A 16,594-nucleotide genomic window follows, 5' to 3' on the forward strand; every position below is an offset into this window, starting at 1 on the left:
AGGAGGAGGGACGGCGGCCGCACCGCGCGGGGGAGGCGGCGCTCCCCCGGCAGGTAGAGGCGGAGGGGGGGGGCGGCCGCCGCCCCCCACCCGCAGGTGCCGCTGAGCCGCGGGACCCCCCTCGCCCGCCCCCGGTGGTCGGCCCGGGGCTGCACGTCGCGGCCCGGCCGGCAGGAGGAAGGAAGAGGAAGTGAGAGCGGCGGCGGGGAGCCGCCGAGTGCCTCTGCGAGCCCCGGGATGGGATAGCGCCGGCGGCGGCGCACCGCTCCGCACCGAGGCGGCGGCGGGGAGCCCGGCTCTGAGCGGCGGCGGCGGGCGGCCGAGCGGCCCCGCTCTGAGCGCCGCGGGGCGGAGCCGGTGCCGCCCGCCCGGGCAGGGAGGTAGGCGAGCGGCGGGGCGGGCGGCCGCGGCGGGCTGCAGCGCCGGGCGGGTGCGCGGAGGGACGGGGCGGGCCGGGCCGGGGCAGGCGGCCGGCGAGCCCCGCACCTGCCCGCGGCGGGGGGCGGCGCCGGGCGGGGGGCGGCCGGGGCGAGCGGCCGCCGTTGCCGCGAGGAAGAGGAAGCGCAGCCTCGTGCTTGTCAGTGCGGCGGGGCCTCGGCCGGCGGCTGCTGGCGGGGGGGGGCGGCTCGTCCCGGCCCGTCCCGCCTCCCCTCGCTTCGCATAACGGCTCCTCCCGCCGCCCTGCCCTCTCCGCCGGCCCGCGGCCGCTCCTTCCACAGCCGCCCGGCTCTCCCCGCCGCGACTTCGCCGGCGCCTCCTCCTCCGCCTCCCTCCCGCTTCGCTCGTGTCCCCCCCACACCCCCCCCGATCCCCGGGCGGCCCTGCCCGCCCCCCGCTGCGCCCGGTGGTCGGAGGCCGCTGGTGAGGGGCGGGGGCCGCGCACCTCCGGGCGCCGGGGGGTGAGTGCTGGCGGGGCCGCGCCTGACCCGGCGGGACCGGCGCCTCGCTTGGCGGTGGCGGGTGGCCGGGAGGGAGAGCGGGCGGGAGGGCGGCTTTGCGGGACACCGGCCTCGAAAGGTCCCGCGAGGGTTAACGCGCGGGGTCAGGCTGCGACCGCGGCAAGTGTCCGCACAGCCGCGGGCGCCGCTCGGCAGGAGAAACCTCAACTTCCAGCAAGTGCATCCCCGCAGGCAGCCGGGCTCGGCGGCGGTACCCAGCCGCCGCCCCCCCGGGCATCCCTCCCCCTCCGCCCGGCCTCTGGGAGCGTGGCGGGGGGTGAGGGGGGTGGGTGTGTGTGCGCCTTTCCCGAAGTTTTTGTTCATGCAAGTGATTAATCTGCCGATGAATTTCAGATTAAATGATTGCTCTGAAATGTGGGTGGTGATTATGCAAAGCCGCGGTGCGCAGCCTTGTAAAGCGAGTGGGCATCGGGTCCGGAAAGTTATGGCTTTAAAGTTTCTTGGCTCGAAGCCTTTACAAAGTTTATTTTGAGTATCTTTTCCTTGCAGAACTCATACAACTGTCCGGCTCTCCCTCGAGAATGGTGTAAAGTAAATATAGGAGTTCCTGAAAAATAACAGTGAGTACATTTCAAATCAGCAACGTTTTGTTGTTAATTTTATAAGAATAGCTCTTAACCTGCCGAGGCTTAAAATGGGCAACAAACACACCGAGAGCGCCAGTGATAATAATAGTGCAGGAAATGTACCGTGTGTTAATTGCTTTAGTATAAACATGGTTGCCTGTGAGCTGTATTTCATGATACAGCAGTTACGGTGCAATTTCAGCAAGGGATGTTTTGAAATATATTCATAAGCAAATGGGTTTTCTTTTGCTTTTGTCCCTCAGCTGCCTGATTGCTTGCAGTTAAAATATTTATCTTTTGGGAAGAGGGGGAAATTGAGTAAGAAATGTGCAGGGTCCTGTATCTTGACTGAGGACATTGTTTCCTCCTCTTCCCCTTAGCTCGTTCTCCTCTGTTCCTCCAAATGCACACACACACACGCATGCAGTCTCATCCTCAGTTATATAATCTTGTAGACATTTATGGATCATTCACTGTTCGCACTAGTCCCATTCTTTCCATGTCATTCCTGCTTGATTGAGTGACTTATGTAGAATATTTCACAGTAATATATTTGAATTTTCATAAATTTCTTCCAGTTTGAGCTGCAAGTTTCCTTTCCTTGAAGGTTTTCTTTCCCGCATTTCCCCTCCCCACCGCCACCTTTTTCACCTTTTTTTTTTTTTTTTTTTGAAGCTGTGTAAGGAGGTGGTAGGGATCTAATCTGATGACCGGTAACTAGATAAGAAGGAGGAAGAACAGTGGTGATAGTTTGGTGGTAAAAGTCCCTCTTGTGTACTGTTAGGAAAATATCCATTAACACACTAAAAGTACTGCAGCAACTTTAAAAGACTTACCAGTCAGAGGAAATAAAAAATAGTATGGCTAAAACATCAATGTGATATGAAATGGGTATTATTGTAAGATACTATCAATGCAGTCTGTGAATCTGAGTGTTTGATTTGTCCAGTCTAGAGGTGCACCTGATTCCTAATTTATTCATGCCAGGGAAGTTGCATAGGGGTAGTTGACTTTCTTTTGTCTCTTTTTTATAATCTGTTTTAAACTCGCTGTGCAGTACAACACACTTGTCTTCTCTGTAGCTTGCAACTTTGCTATGAGTGGCATTGTCTGTGGATCCTTTTTTTTTTTTTTTTATTGAAGGAGGGGGAGGGAAAAAGAACCTGTCTCTGTACTTACTGTTTTGATATTTTTTCTTATATTCCCTGTATGCCAGGAAAAACTTAATAGGTGTACAATTCAGACGGATTTTGATGAGGGATAGGAAAAATTCTTACCTACTTATTCTGTAGCAGTCTTATATGGTCACTGAAAGTATCTGCAGTTCAGTAGCCGTTATATAACCTGACCATGTGTGTTGTTAAAAGCAAGTACTTGTGGTTCATCACTGTTTGGGTGCAACATGTATATGTTGTCCTAAGAAGTAATTTTTTTTTTATGCCCCTTCACCCTAGTATTCACAAAAAATAAGCTTATTATGCTACATAAAGGTGTGACTGTTGCTGAAATGCTGCTGTGTGCGTTGTACTTCCTGACAGCAATGCTGTTCTGTAGCGAATAGCAGATCAAGAGTAATGTGGTGCTCCACCCTTCCTTCCTCTCTTTGTTTTTTCTACCTAGTAGAAGTCTCTCTGATTTTAAGGTTTGGGCTCACAGCCGTGCTTTCTCACAGTGTCCAGCCTACAGAGAGGTGTCGGACTATGATCTCATGTTTTCCACATTGATATGTAGGGAGCAGAGCTCCCATGTTCACACCTAAAATGTGTGGCCGCCTTCTTTTGATACTCTAGATGGGTTCAGTATGTGATGGAGTGAGAGGCTAACGTCTGTAGATTTGACTAGGAAAAGATTTCCATAAATCTCTGCCAGTGCACCTGCATGTTAACATGCAGTGTCCTCCTGTTCTCATGACAGGCTGCTTTTTTGGATATACTGCCAACCACAACTTTTTGAATTTTGTGGTTCTCAGATAAGGATTTGCTTGGGGCTTAGGTGAGGCCATCGAGTAGAGTTTTCCTCTTGAGTCGTGACTCTGCTCAATCACTTGATTTGCAGCTTCCTTAAAGTAAATGATCTCTTTAAAGTTTAGGAGCTCTCTTTGTCATGCTGTAGTATGAATGTGCAGCATGTCCTTGTATTAAAAAAAAGTGTTTGTAGAAGGTGATGGGGTTTTGGGAATCCTGGAGACTGGAAAGCATCATACATGCTTGGAACAAGCAAAAGTGTTGTTGTCTTGTTTATTTCTCATGCCTGGGTCTAGTAGCCTTTCTCCTTTGCTGTATCCTGAAGGTACAACTTTGAGGGAGAATGAGTTGTTTGGGTTTGCCTCCCTGTTCAGTCATTATTCTATTAAAAAGGACATTTCAAAAAGACATTTTACAGTTATGAAGTCCTTATGGTTTGAATGCTTGTGACTAGAAATGGCTTTGTAACAGCCATCAAACCACCATTCAGTAAGGTATGTGCTGTATCTTTAAAAGATTTCCCTACTTTTGAGGGTTTTTTTTAAAGTTTCTTGTATTCGTGGCAAGAGGAATGTGCCAAGTACACGTTGTTAAACTTGTATCAGTTTAACAGAGCAACTGTTTAAAGGATTTCGGATAATTTTCCTTCTACTTAAGTCAGTCACCTTTTTTTTCTTTTCTTTTTTTCCTCTCTCTCCAAATATAACACTGGAGAAGGAGAGAAAGAGAAACTAAAAGCAATTGGCAGAAGCCAGCATGTTGGCAGGCATTTGATAGTACGGATCGTAAGAGGTGATAATAAATATGTGACACTTAACATAAAATAAACTGCATACATATGGTGTTACAGAGATGAATGGTAGAATAATCACAAAATTGTTAAGCTGTCTTTCAATCAGCATTTTTGCATCAAGCTATTTGCAAGGATTTGGTTTTGCGGTGTGATCTTTCATTATTGCAAGTGTTGCGAGACACAAAAGAGATTGAAGGATAAAGTCGCAACCTTTTCGCTAGTTTCCTCAGTTTTCTGATGACTGTTAACATTTAAGAGGAATATTGATGAGAAGCCTATGCCACAGGGGATAGCTGGCATGTTTCCCCTTCTCCCTGTTTCAGATCCAACAGAGGTAAACTTCTGTGTTAAGGGCAGGTACGAAGTGGTTGGTGCCACCTGTCTGTCAGCTAATTTCTCAAGCTGCTGAGCTCATTGGTTTGTAAAGCACGTGCTTGCGCTTAAGAGCAGGATGAACAGTGATTCATGTGGTGCTTGTTTGCAAACACTTGAAAATGCGTTGATATCTTTCTCCTAATGGCAGGTTTCCATTGTGAGTATTTGATTTGACTGTAGTAGTAGGCTTTTTTCAACGGCTGCTGGGAGGGAAGTTAGTTGTGAGAGAGTGGAAGTGATGCACAAGGCGTTTTTCTGTTCAGCAGTAAATCGCACTTTGAAGAGGACTCAAAGCCACTGCTGGTAGGGGTCCCATTAGAAAAGTGTTTATGTACAGTTTAATTCACTTTGTCACATCTCTAGTGAGCAGCCTTTGGAGTGCTTTAGTAAGCTGGACGTACTACTCGGAGATGTTACGCAAATGTGATAAGTGGCCTATTCTTACTGGTTTTGGGGACATAAGTCTACTTACTGATGCTTCTTCTGTGTTCTGCTTACAGTCAAGTAACACTGCAAAACTCCACAGGAGATAGCACTAGTGCAAGGGAGGGAGTGGGAACTATCAGTCACTGCTGAGGGAAAAGTTTTCCCTTTTCAAATTGAATTCAGTTGATCTGAAGTGTTTGTGAAACATCATCTTCAGTAAAGAGGCTGGGGGGGTGGGGGGAACTAAGAAAACAAATTGTTCCTAAACAGATCTATTACAAGATAGTAGCCGTGTCCTAGCTTTCTTTTTCTTCTTCTTTCCTTCTGTTTTTTATTTCTCAAAGTTAAACTCTCCTCGTAATTTCTCCTTGCATGTTGCCACCTCTACCTCGGTACCTTATTCTTTGGTCTTTGATGTATTTATTTATCCCAACTCTTGTGGTTTCACTGACTTTGTCCAGTCCTTAAATTCTTTCCTGAGCATCCCTTAGATTATTACTCAAATAATTTTGTTTAAGATTTGCAGGAAAAGCTGTGGACTGAAGTGTGTATTGCCTCCTACGTTCTTTCATAGTCACTAGCTCAAAGTGTTTATTGTACAGCCCTAATTTATGGGGGGCATATGAAGCGTAAAACTGTCTCTGAAATATTGCATCATCAGGGACTGAGTAATTTTTTAATCAGCTACAGGAATACACATATGATAATCTAGCTTTTTTTCTTGTTGAGCTTGATTCAGCTGAAAGGGAGGATGGGTCACTGCTTCGAAGAGAATTTCAGATTCTGGAGATGCAATGGCTTTAAACTCCCATTATTTAATACAGCAGAGGATGCTTGCTCGAAGATGATCTAATTTCCCAGAGCTTTTTGCAAATCAGAGAGTGTGCCTGAACGTGGACAAAATTTTCCATGTGGGCCTCTTTTTTTTCCTTAATGTATGAGCACATCCAACATTCTGAAGTTTGACAAAAGGAGGGATATGTGGGGTATGACCATGGGCTCAGATAATGCTGTCAGCACATCAGCCTTCCTCCTTCAGTTGAAATTTTACGGTTCCTGGGACTAGATGGCTGGCGCTATTCGGAGGTGTTTTTCTTCTAGCTCATGGTCAGCTTGATAGTAAGAATGAGAAGAGTCAGGGCTCCTAGTTTATTCTGTTAAAAACTTCCATAAAATTAAGCATGGAGGTGTCTTTTCCATGGCTGTGCACATGCTGTAAGTGAAGAGTATACTTAGTGTGCTGACTTGAAGCCCGTATCTGTTTGTTCTGATGCTGACTTGATCTTTTACATAGGAGATGCATAAATGTTGTGAAAATAGACTAATTTTTAATTTTTTAAAGAATGTAGTTAAAACAATTTTTACTGTGTTTTGGGGTGATAGAGTTTAGCAAAACCAATATTTCAATAAACTTCCACAAAATGCGATTGTTGTAACACTTTCTTCCATAGGTATAGAACTGTCTTAGCTAACTATTCATATATTCTTCATACATACATGAATTCTGCTGCTTGAATTTGTAGCCAAAGTGAAAATATGACTTGCCAGTTTTCTTTCTCTTCAGCCAACATACGTGTATCATATAGTCCAGCAGAAGTGTAAGAGATACGTGGGTTCTGGCAAAGATACCTCACGTGAGCAGTTCAAGCTTTTGTCTGGCCAGACAGGCAGTCTGCTATATACTTCATTGAATCTTGCTGAACTGACCGTGGTGGGGTTGACTAAATTGCTGCTTCATATTTTAAGAGAGATGGTAATCTATTGAGGTAGGGTGATGAGGAATTTCCAGGTACCCTCTGGCCAGACAATAACATTGATTTGCACATTTGTTCTCTAATAATAACAGGAGAAAAATATCTATGACACAGGTTGGTATAATAAAATTTTTACTCTTAGTGCCAGTGCATGTATTTATTACATTCCAATAGTCTTTTCCGTTGCTTTGCTTTCTGGAATACAATTGCACATTAGTTTTCATAGCAATGGTCGTGTCTTCAGCTGGAAATTGAAACCTGATAAGTGCTGGCTTGGTGCATAGACTTTTGGACAAACTTTTTCAATAACACTGAGCCAAACCAACTGGAAAAAAAAATTTTCTCCAAACATAAGTACTGGTCCTTGCATTCTGGACAGGATATCTGGTATACCCTTTGGTCACTGGGCTTTTAAAATGCTGCAGTATTGGTGTTTTTCTTCCTTTTTTTTTTTTTTCTGCCAAGTTTTTTTCCCCTTCCTTGAAGCACCAGGGCACTCATCTGTTAAAGCTGTACCCCCTGTGGTACAAGTACATTCTTCCTATCAACCTTTTCACCCCACCTCCCACTGTCCCTCTTGACATGTACTCTGACATCTCTTCTGCTCGCCAAACTCACAAAATTCAGGTCTAGATGTGGGGTCTAATTCTGAGCTATACTTTACATAGGTCTATAACCTCTTCTCCTATAGATATGCATACAAGTTTCTTGTTGTGCTTAATCTTCTTTTCCTGAAAAAAAAAAAAAAGGCAGAAAATTTGAACAAATGAGAACTTCCATTGGAGAGTAAAACACAGAACATTTGGTGTGGTTGTTGTTAACTACTCAGGAGAAGATTGTAAAGCGGAAAAAAACCATCCAACCACCCAAAAAGCCTACAAAGCCAAAAGAAAATGAAGGTCCTCTCTACTTTGGACCACTTAATGCAATTTTAACCATAGCTACAGCAAGTAATTAAAGATGACAGCTAATGCCAGTTCCAGAAAAGGAAGAAAAGGGCATGAAAAAAGTTCCACATCTTGAACAAAAATACCAGTTGTTTTTTTTTAAATTGTAAATAAAGTTAGAAGTGGGTCAGTTTATGTGGTCTTTTTTGAAAAGACTAATTTTCATATTTTGTAGCCAAAAGTGAAATTTTTACAAAAGTGCGGTTGTGGAAAGCAATGTATAAAATTTGGAAAGGGATAAACCATCTCTTCTGCCCTGTGCTGCTCTGAGCCTTTCTCTGTCCTGGCTTTCTTCTGTGACATGTTTGGACTTGACATATTGAAACTTCTGCATCTGTCCTTCTCTGTGTAAAATGCTGGTGATTTCAGTCTGTATTTCTTGAGTTAACCTTAGAATGTGACATATGCAGCACCTTTCATAAACTTTTCTAATATGCAGTGACATGGGCCTTCATTGCTTGACCTGCCAAAGATAACCCATTTTTTCCTTCAGCTACCTTAGGAACCTGGTTAGATTTTTGGAAGAGTGTATGTGTGTTTGTTGTGTAACAAGAGTTGGTAGCTTTGTGCTCTGTTGGGATGGTTTTCTGAAAGGCAGAGGTTTCAAAGACTTCATCTCCTGCAGCTGTGAATGAATCAGAAAACGTATTTTGATAAAGGGGAGATGTGTGCAGAGGGAGAAGGGAAGAAAATAATCTACATAATTTTCAATCCAAGTTGGAATTTGAGTTCTAGTTTAAAACAAACACATAAATAAAATGGTCTTGGGCTATTTGCGCTGGAATTTGATTTCCTGGCTCATATGCCAGCGGGATCAAAACATCCACAATTCAGTGGTGATGGTGTGTGGATTCAAATTAAAATAGTAGGTTTTAAGATTATTTTTTTTGTTATGTTTCAAATTGCTTAAATTTTGTAAAATTATTCTTCTCACTCTAGAGATGGTGAGGCTTTTAGCTTTGAATTAATGTTGTATAATTAATATATGAAGGTTGAAAAAGCAACCGTGCTGGCCCATGGGCTACTTTTCTGTAGTTAAAAGAACGAATGGCATAAGGGAAAAATCAGTCAGACTTCCCTCCCCTAAATCAGTAAATAGAGAACCACCAAACTAGACTAGAAAATCAAACCTAAGTCAACCCCCAGATCCTTTGTTTCCAACTAATTGTTCTTGCTGTGTTCACTGGTCCTCATAAGCTTGACTAAGTGGATAAGCCTTGCTTTCCTGTCTTGATGCTTTTCTCTCTTGATCTATTGAAATTCAGAGTGGAGGGCCCCCTTTAGAGAATGTCCTGTTGGTAGCTGTCTCCTCTGTAACAAAGAGGCTCCAGCTGTGGATATGGATTGAAGAGAGAGGTAGCCTCTAAGGCAAGCAATTTGGAGTCATTTAGGAAACCAGTAGTTTTAATTTCATTTGGAAATGGTAAGCGTGAGTCAGTTTTCAGACTGCTGATGTCCTATGTCTGAATTCAGACAGTACCTGGGCAGGCCCAGTGTGTTCTGCTGCAGATTCCGTTTCTGAGATAGGTAATTGTAATAGAATTACATTGTGCAGCTATGTAGTTTTAACGTGATGGAAGAGTCATTTTAAGTCACTGATTTGACACTGGAAGGATGTAGTTTCAGTCTTTGCATCAGGTAAAGACTGTTTTCCTAAGTGAGGGCATCCTCAGGACAGCTGCTTTCCAGTGTCTCAACGCTAGCAGTGTTCCCACAGCAAGGAGAGGAGAATTCCGGTGCACTATGTAGTGTGAATTCTGGTAATAAGTAGTAGGCATAACCCTAGTTAGAAAGGCTCATAAAATGTTTTCTGCATCTTCTAGTTTCTTCATCCCAGCCTGTTTCCAGCAGCTTCCTCTATATTGAGACACCTAGTCATTAGTTATGCATGTATAATTACAGCTATGCATGTGATTAACTGCATTATCAGTATTAGCCAAAGGGAAAGAGAGTTGTGTGTTTTAAGTATGGTAGTCCATGTGTGTTGTCATTTCATATGCATACTAAGTGAGACAAGAGGAACTACTTAAAGACAAGCCTTGGGGGAAAAGTATCTTTTTAAAAAAATTAATCTAGGTCTGTTGTTTATACAAAAGTAGTACCACTGAAAAAGAGTAATCAGTTGTAATACCATTAGCTTGTGAGGGCTGCAGCAAGATCTCTTAATCCACAGTATTTACTGGAAGGGACAGGTATGTCTGTTATGGTCAGCATGGATACTCAATCTTTACCCATTCTATGGAGAAGTTACAAGTGGGAGGAAAGCATGGGTGTGTTCTGTATTGATAAAGATAACCTGAAGCACTTGGAAAACTCAGAGGTTGTTTTGATCATCTTCTCAATGTTAATTCAAAACTATGAGGGTAGATAGCAGGCAGAATGCAGACATAAAGGGATGTATTTGCCAGCTATTTTCTGAGTAAAAGCTGGGGAATTGCCTTCTCTAGGGACAGCATGGATGGTAAGCATCAGCAGTGGGAACTCTTGTTCTCTCCTACTGGTTTTCAGATTGTAATATGGAGTTACTGTAGTGTAGCTGGTGAGCTGTAGTGCCTTGGTGAGCTGAATCGGCCTAACTGGGCAGAGAAGATATACAATCAATTCTTTTCAGATATAGGCAGAATTCCACTGCTTCATCTACCAAATAATGGTAGAGGAGCTCCCACCAAGCACTGGGAGGAGCTTAGGGCATTTCTGACTGTCCAGTGTTTGTATTGACTAAATCTGCATATCAGCTGTAGGTAGAAGTTCTGTAACTCTTTTAGTATATGCTGAAGGCAAAGAAAAAAGTATTTGATGGCTGGATTCACTATGAATTGAGGTATGTGCTGCTGTTTGTTTTAGTTTCTTAATCTGATGCTGGCACTGAGCCTCATGAACATGAAGTCAAAGAAAAGGGAGCTTTTCTAGAGGGCACTTTGTCAACAGATGTGAAAAAATGTGATTTCTAAATTGTTACTGAACCACTGACACAAGCTCTTTAAGGAGAGTACTGAGAGACTCTTGGGAAATATCTAGATTTTACGAACGGAAGGATCGTCAGCTCTGTCTTTCCTCAGTGAGAGAGAGTTGATTGTCCCAGTAATTCTATCGGCAACAGTTCTGTCTCATGGGCAGTATTTGCTGTGTTACTAAAGGTTATCACAGATTAAAATTACAAAGAAGCAATATGATTTAGTTGAAAAATACTAGTCCTTGGCATTCTCCATAACTTTCTGTTTTATGTTCAGACTGATTTTATGTCTGGATATCTACACTTAGAACGGAAAGAAATTGAGGGGTTTTGTTGTTGTTTGTAGGGGTTTTTTCTTCCAAAAGAAGAGCTTAATCTGTAACTTTTTGCTGGCTTAATGGAGAGAGCTGTGCAGGTGGTTATCTTGGTCTCATAAAATGAAAGCTGGTAATAATTTGCTGCAATATTTCCAAAAAAATGTTAACCAAATAATTCTGAACTGCTGGCACAACTCTGTTCCTTCTGCTAATATAACACCATTCACTCCAGTGGTGTTAAACTACTAGAGAGTTTGGCCTTTAAAGGGGAAGAAAGAGAATTACCTCAGATACACAGTGCTGTAAAGGTTGACTCTTCAGTTGTGCCCAGTGTGTAACCTCTTTGTGCAGAGAATCGGTCCATGGGTTCACGGTTCAGCGCTTAAGTGTTGAATGAAAAAATGAGTTCAAAGAAAGGAAGGCACCTTCCTTGAATTTTATGAGAAATTGATGCAGACTGTTAAAATAGTCAAAGTCCTTTCTAAGGTCTAACACTGATCCCATTGAGGAATTCAGGAGACCAGTGAAAGTTGAGGGTGGTACATGTAATAATTGCAAAGGCTTTTGCTATTTGCAGAACAGTTTGGGTACCATAAGGGAAGAAGTCGTCTGCTTCTTTCTCACTAGTATGCTACTAAAGGAGAATAATTGTATTAAGGAAGAGAAGGACCTTCTCTGACTTCATGTTTGTAGAGCAACTATGTCTTAGGAGCAGCAGTTTCGCCATCGTTACCCTTGTACTTGATGAGATTGAGTTGCTGAAACATTTGCATAGTCATGCATCTTTCTGCAGTGATTCTTTCAAATTATTTCAAACAAAAAATAACGTCTTTCTGCAGTTGTCAATGCCTTGGCTTGCACATTTGTTAAAAGAAGAGCAAGGCTATATTGGGAGGAACCAGCAGAAACCTGTAGCATTTGGCCTCACCATTTGCTTCTGCAGAAGCAGGGTAGAATTACCGGAGTATTATTTACATTCGTGGGTATATGAGATCCACAGTGTGATGCGTTTTCCTTCTTTTCTGCAGAGCATTTTTATATAGGTAAGAGAGCAGCTGCTTAGTGCTGGTGAAAGCCATTGTATGTTACCTGCCTCTTTGGAAGGGAAAATTGGGGTGTTTTTATTTAAAAACTGCCGACGCCAGTGGCATTTTTTCTTATTATTTATTCTTCTTTTAAAAAAAACATGTCTTGGACTTCCTTATCTCCTCTTACAAAAAAAGAGATTGTTCAGTTTCAGGCTCTTTGTTGGAGCTGTACTGCTAGGAACCTTCCTGGCCTCTGGCACTATCAACAGAAAATGCTGCTCTTGAAAGAATGAAGTATAGTTTAGGAAGGGTGGTGGTGGGGGGATACCAAGACTGGTAGTGAAAGGCAGAACTTGGCATCGCCAAGAAATGGCTGAAAAAAAGTTAATGTTCCTTAAAACTTTTGACAATGGTAGAATAAGGTTAAATGAAGGTGGAGAAAAGAGAAATAAAGCAAGCAGAAGGGCAAAGCATTAGGCAAGCCCAAAAAGGGGAGGGTAGGGTATTAAGTTTGTTTAGGCATCACCTTTTTTGCAAGGTAAGTCTGGAACCAGGGAACTGGTGATACCTAGTGTTTTAGTTTAGTAATTTAGATCTATGTGATGCATAATTATGTATTTTGGGGGTATTCTTCCTGACTCAGCCACACAAGCTTAGTCTGTCAGGGATATGGAAGTTGAGTTTGAATATTGCTGGGCTGTTTTATAACTGACTGTATAACAACTGACTCTGAGGAGTGCAACAGTGATATATAATGGTACATTCATTAGGCAGATATTCCTCAGTAACACCTCACTCTTTCACAGCTTTAATTCATGCTTATTTTTATATAATATGTTGTCCACATGGGTGCAAAATCTGTAGCTGGTGGCAGGGCAGGATCATAGCATGTTCGTAAAAAGCCCTTGCATCCTCTGGGGTGAATGATGAAGCCCTGTTACAACTTGGATTGTCCTGCAGGTCAGGAGTCATACAAACTGGCTGCTGTCTCGGAACTGTCACTCTGGGCTTTCTCCTTTTTTTTTCTTTTTTTTTTTTTTTTTTTCCCTCACCACCCTTTCTGTCAGCTGTTGCAGAGCCTGCTTGAGTCCTCAGCAGACAGCATTATGGGTTGTCTACCATAAGGCTGCAGTGGGAGTAAGGAAAGCTCTTGAGCTAGGAAGCTCTTGAGCTTTTAAGGCCAATCCTGGATTATTCTGGGTCTTTTAAGGTGGGTGGGTGTGTGTGAAGACAGGAAGGATTCTTATTCCCGTTAAATTACAATTAAATATGAGCTTAAGTTTTTTGTTTTTTATAAGTAATGCTGTTGATTCTGCACAAAGCAAGACAGATATGGGTCATATTCTTTTTTGCAGTACAGGCATGAATGATGATGGAGAAAATAAATGCATGGGTCAGACCAGCTGAGTGGGAAGCACCAATCTTATGCAGCTATGCTTCTGACAATAGCTACTTTCTAAACAGCTTGGAAAGCCTTCCTATGAAGGTTTTTGCTATTTAGGAGACAGGAGGTGGTAGTTTGCATTCAGGAAGCATTCTTTTAATCAAAGTATTTGGCTTTTGTATCCATGCACACGTGCAAACACGCAGTATGACAGCACAGTGGGGCAGCAGGGTTTTAGCTTATTTTTTTCATGGTTGTGAATGTTAAGAAATTAGCCATTAAACTGTAGATGGAAACTGAGTTCTTACAAATTTAATGTGAACGGTGGTTGGATAAAGGACCGAGGCATATAGCTGTGTTCTTTATGAAAAGACTCCAAAGTCAGCTGGATTCATGGTTTTCATCGCATTTCACTGACCTTTGACCCTGAGAATTTTGTAAGCTAATAAATTAAGCCACTAGTGGATTATTTGCTATTCATTTCTGAAATCCACCATGCTACAAAAATTGTAATGTCTGTATCATAGTAAAGGATGAGCATTATGCTGCAGCAGTTGGGTGTCTCGGGTGTGTAGTGAGGCACGGAGCCAAAGCCAGAGAGCTCCTCAGTGCTGTAAGCACACCGTTGGCTTGCAGTTGTTAAAGCATGATTGCTTGGATTGTATTGTTGCTCTTAGAAAATGTTGGGTGTTGGGTTTTGTTTCCTAAGTATCTGCTGGAGGGTCAACTTTTAAGGATCGAACATCATTTGTAATTAAGAGATCATAGTGTGTTTTCTTGAAAGCTGAAAATGACTGAAGTTAGTCTTTCATGCTGTTCTGACATCCGTGTTAGAAAAGGATGCTGGGTATCAGGGTAATAGGGAACATATTTGAAAATTTTCTCTAAATGTTGTTGTAAGACCTGTGGAAATGAGCAGATCTCCAGAGTGTTAAAAGAGAATAAAATTTTATTGTATGCTGTAAAGCTACTGGTGGAGGGAGTAGTTACACTAAAGCAAGATGAAGTTTAAATTTAAACCAGCCTGCCTGTGCCGGTCCATGTAGATAGATCCATGCAGATATACTTCTTCTGAAATAAGCACCTTCTTAGAAGGTCTTGGAGAAGAAAGGCAGTGAGTTACTATTTAGATTAGTTTAGGGGCTTTTGGATTAATTTAGATTCTTTCCTTATACTCTCTCTTGAAGAGGAGCCACACTGACTTATTAAGCATGTAGCATTTTGCTTTAGCTACATATTTTACCATGGAGGCAGGCAAAACGATGAGAAAGAAATAAATGTTTGCAGATATAATTTGTTGTCCTGACTATTCTGGCAATTCTAAATATCAGCAGTGTGTGGAGAGTTACTGGCAGACCCTTTACGTAGTGTACGGCTTCAGCAGTGTGGCTGCCAGTGAAGCCAGCAGCTTACTAATAACTGACTAATTGTTTCTGTCACACCTGCACAAGCCTTTCTATCTCTTCAAAACACATTAGCATTCATGAGAAGTTATTGAACCATGATGAATCACAAACACATTTTAAGTAATTCTTTTGTCGTTGTCCTTGGGCCAAGTACACCTTTTCTAAACAATACCTTATTTTTCTACCCCATAAAACCTTCTGTTTTTTTAGTCAGAGAACTGAAAATCAGAGAAATAAAACTCTCTGTGTATTCAAGCTTACCTTTTAATGGGGACTTTGTACCCCACTTCTCACTTTTTACCTCTGAGCTCCATCGTGTGATCAGATTAAAAAGCTCAGGTCTGTGTTGGTTTTATTAATTCAGTAATATGGCTGGATCACCTAATGTGACACATTAGTTGTGAAGCTTTGGATGCCAATTCTGTCACCTCACTGTGTGTTCACACCATTAACAGCTGGTTTCCACAGAGGGCTGTGTCTGTCTCAGTATTGCTCATTGGGTCAGATGATGGTTACTTGAACTGCTTGGGAACTCCACGAGCCTTTTCCATACAAGAGGGCCTGTGCTATTCCAGGATCTTGCTGTGATCTCACCAATACGTGCTTGCCAAGTGCTTAGTTTGATTTACTGTTCTCATTTTCTGTGTAGACTTAGGCAATCATGAAAGGAAAGATTAAATCAGAGTGGGAATGACTATGCAAATAACTGAGGGAAATGTAAGAATGAACAGCTATAGAGTTGTTTAATTTCAGATATTTATTTGAAAAGTTCAATAATGATTACGTTGATCAAAAATGCCATGTTTTCCTGGGGCTGGAAGGAGATCTTGTACAATGAAATGGAAGTGTTAACTGGAATAATGTATAAAAGAGAACCTCAGTGTAAATGTCTTTGTTACTTGATGTTTCCAGCATTTGTAAGCCAAAGCATTAGGATGGATTTTTGCTGTCAAAATGTTGTTACTCTGTCTGGAGAGGAAGAAGAGCTCCTATTTCAAAATTGGGTCATTCCCCCCCCCCAATTTTTAGCTTGGTACCCTTAGAAACAACATCAGATTCTGTTGCTTGTATGTACAGGTCTGTGTCTCTCTTCCCTTTCTCTGCTATAGTAACTTTTAAATTGTGAGCTGATTCAAGCCAAGTCAGCAGGGCAATAGAGGTCCCAAAGATGCAAACTTCAGACAGGTTTTGTGAAAGTAGGAAACTGGATGGAGCAGAAACTGAGGGGAGGACTCTGGTGTGAGCCTTACTAACCAGCTAGAAACCTCCACTAGGGACTCAGACGGGTTTGCCTTAGGCCTGCTGCTCGCAGAGAAGCTCTTGCATTGCTTGGTTAGGCAAATGTATGAGAAAAGGCATCTCTCACTTTTCTAAGGAAAAATGAAATGAAAGGCCTGAAAGCTGAAACTTGTGCTAAAAACGGATTGCCACCTCATAACTTACCTGACTTCTACTCTGAAACACATAGGGTGTGATTTTACTGTACACAAAGCCTCGCTGTCAGAGTAGTTATAAAGGGTCTTCTAGATAAGTGAGATTCAGGCTGCTCTAACATTTTCATTAAAGTGTTTAAATAAAAATACTTGGGAGCACTTTAAACATAAAAGCTTCAAAACTTCAATGAAGCAGTATGTTTTACTCACTTTTAGGCAGTCCAGTGCTGATCATATAATAAGAGAGCAGAATTGGGGGGCAATACTGCTAATGAAGGAGACTTAACAA

The 16,594-nt window shown here is 42.5% G+C and overlaps 1 protein-coding gene across 1 annotated transcript in view; it reads left to right on the forward strand.

Moving 5' to 3' along the window:
• The first annotated feature begins 683 nt into the window (after positions 1-683).
• ELMO1 (engulfment and cell motility 1) overlaps positions 684-16,594 on the forward strand; it is a 306,139-nt gene continuing 290,228 nt past the window's right edge. The window contains exons 1-2 of the mRNA XM_074900796.1: positions 684-899; positions 1,449-1,519. The gene's annotated coding sequence lies outside the window, so the exon portion shown is untranslated. The remainder of the gene's footprint in view (positions 900-1,448; positions 1,520-16,594) is intronic.

Source organism: Athene noctua, chromosome 2 (assembly GCF_965140245.1).
Source record: "Athene noctua chromosome 2, bAthNoc1.hap1.1, whole genome shotgun sequence".
Lineage (NCBI taxonomy): Eukaryota > Metazoa > Chordata > Aves > Strigiformes > Strigidae > Athene > Athene noctua.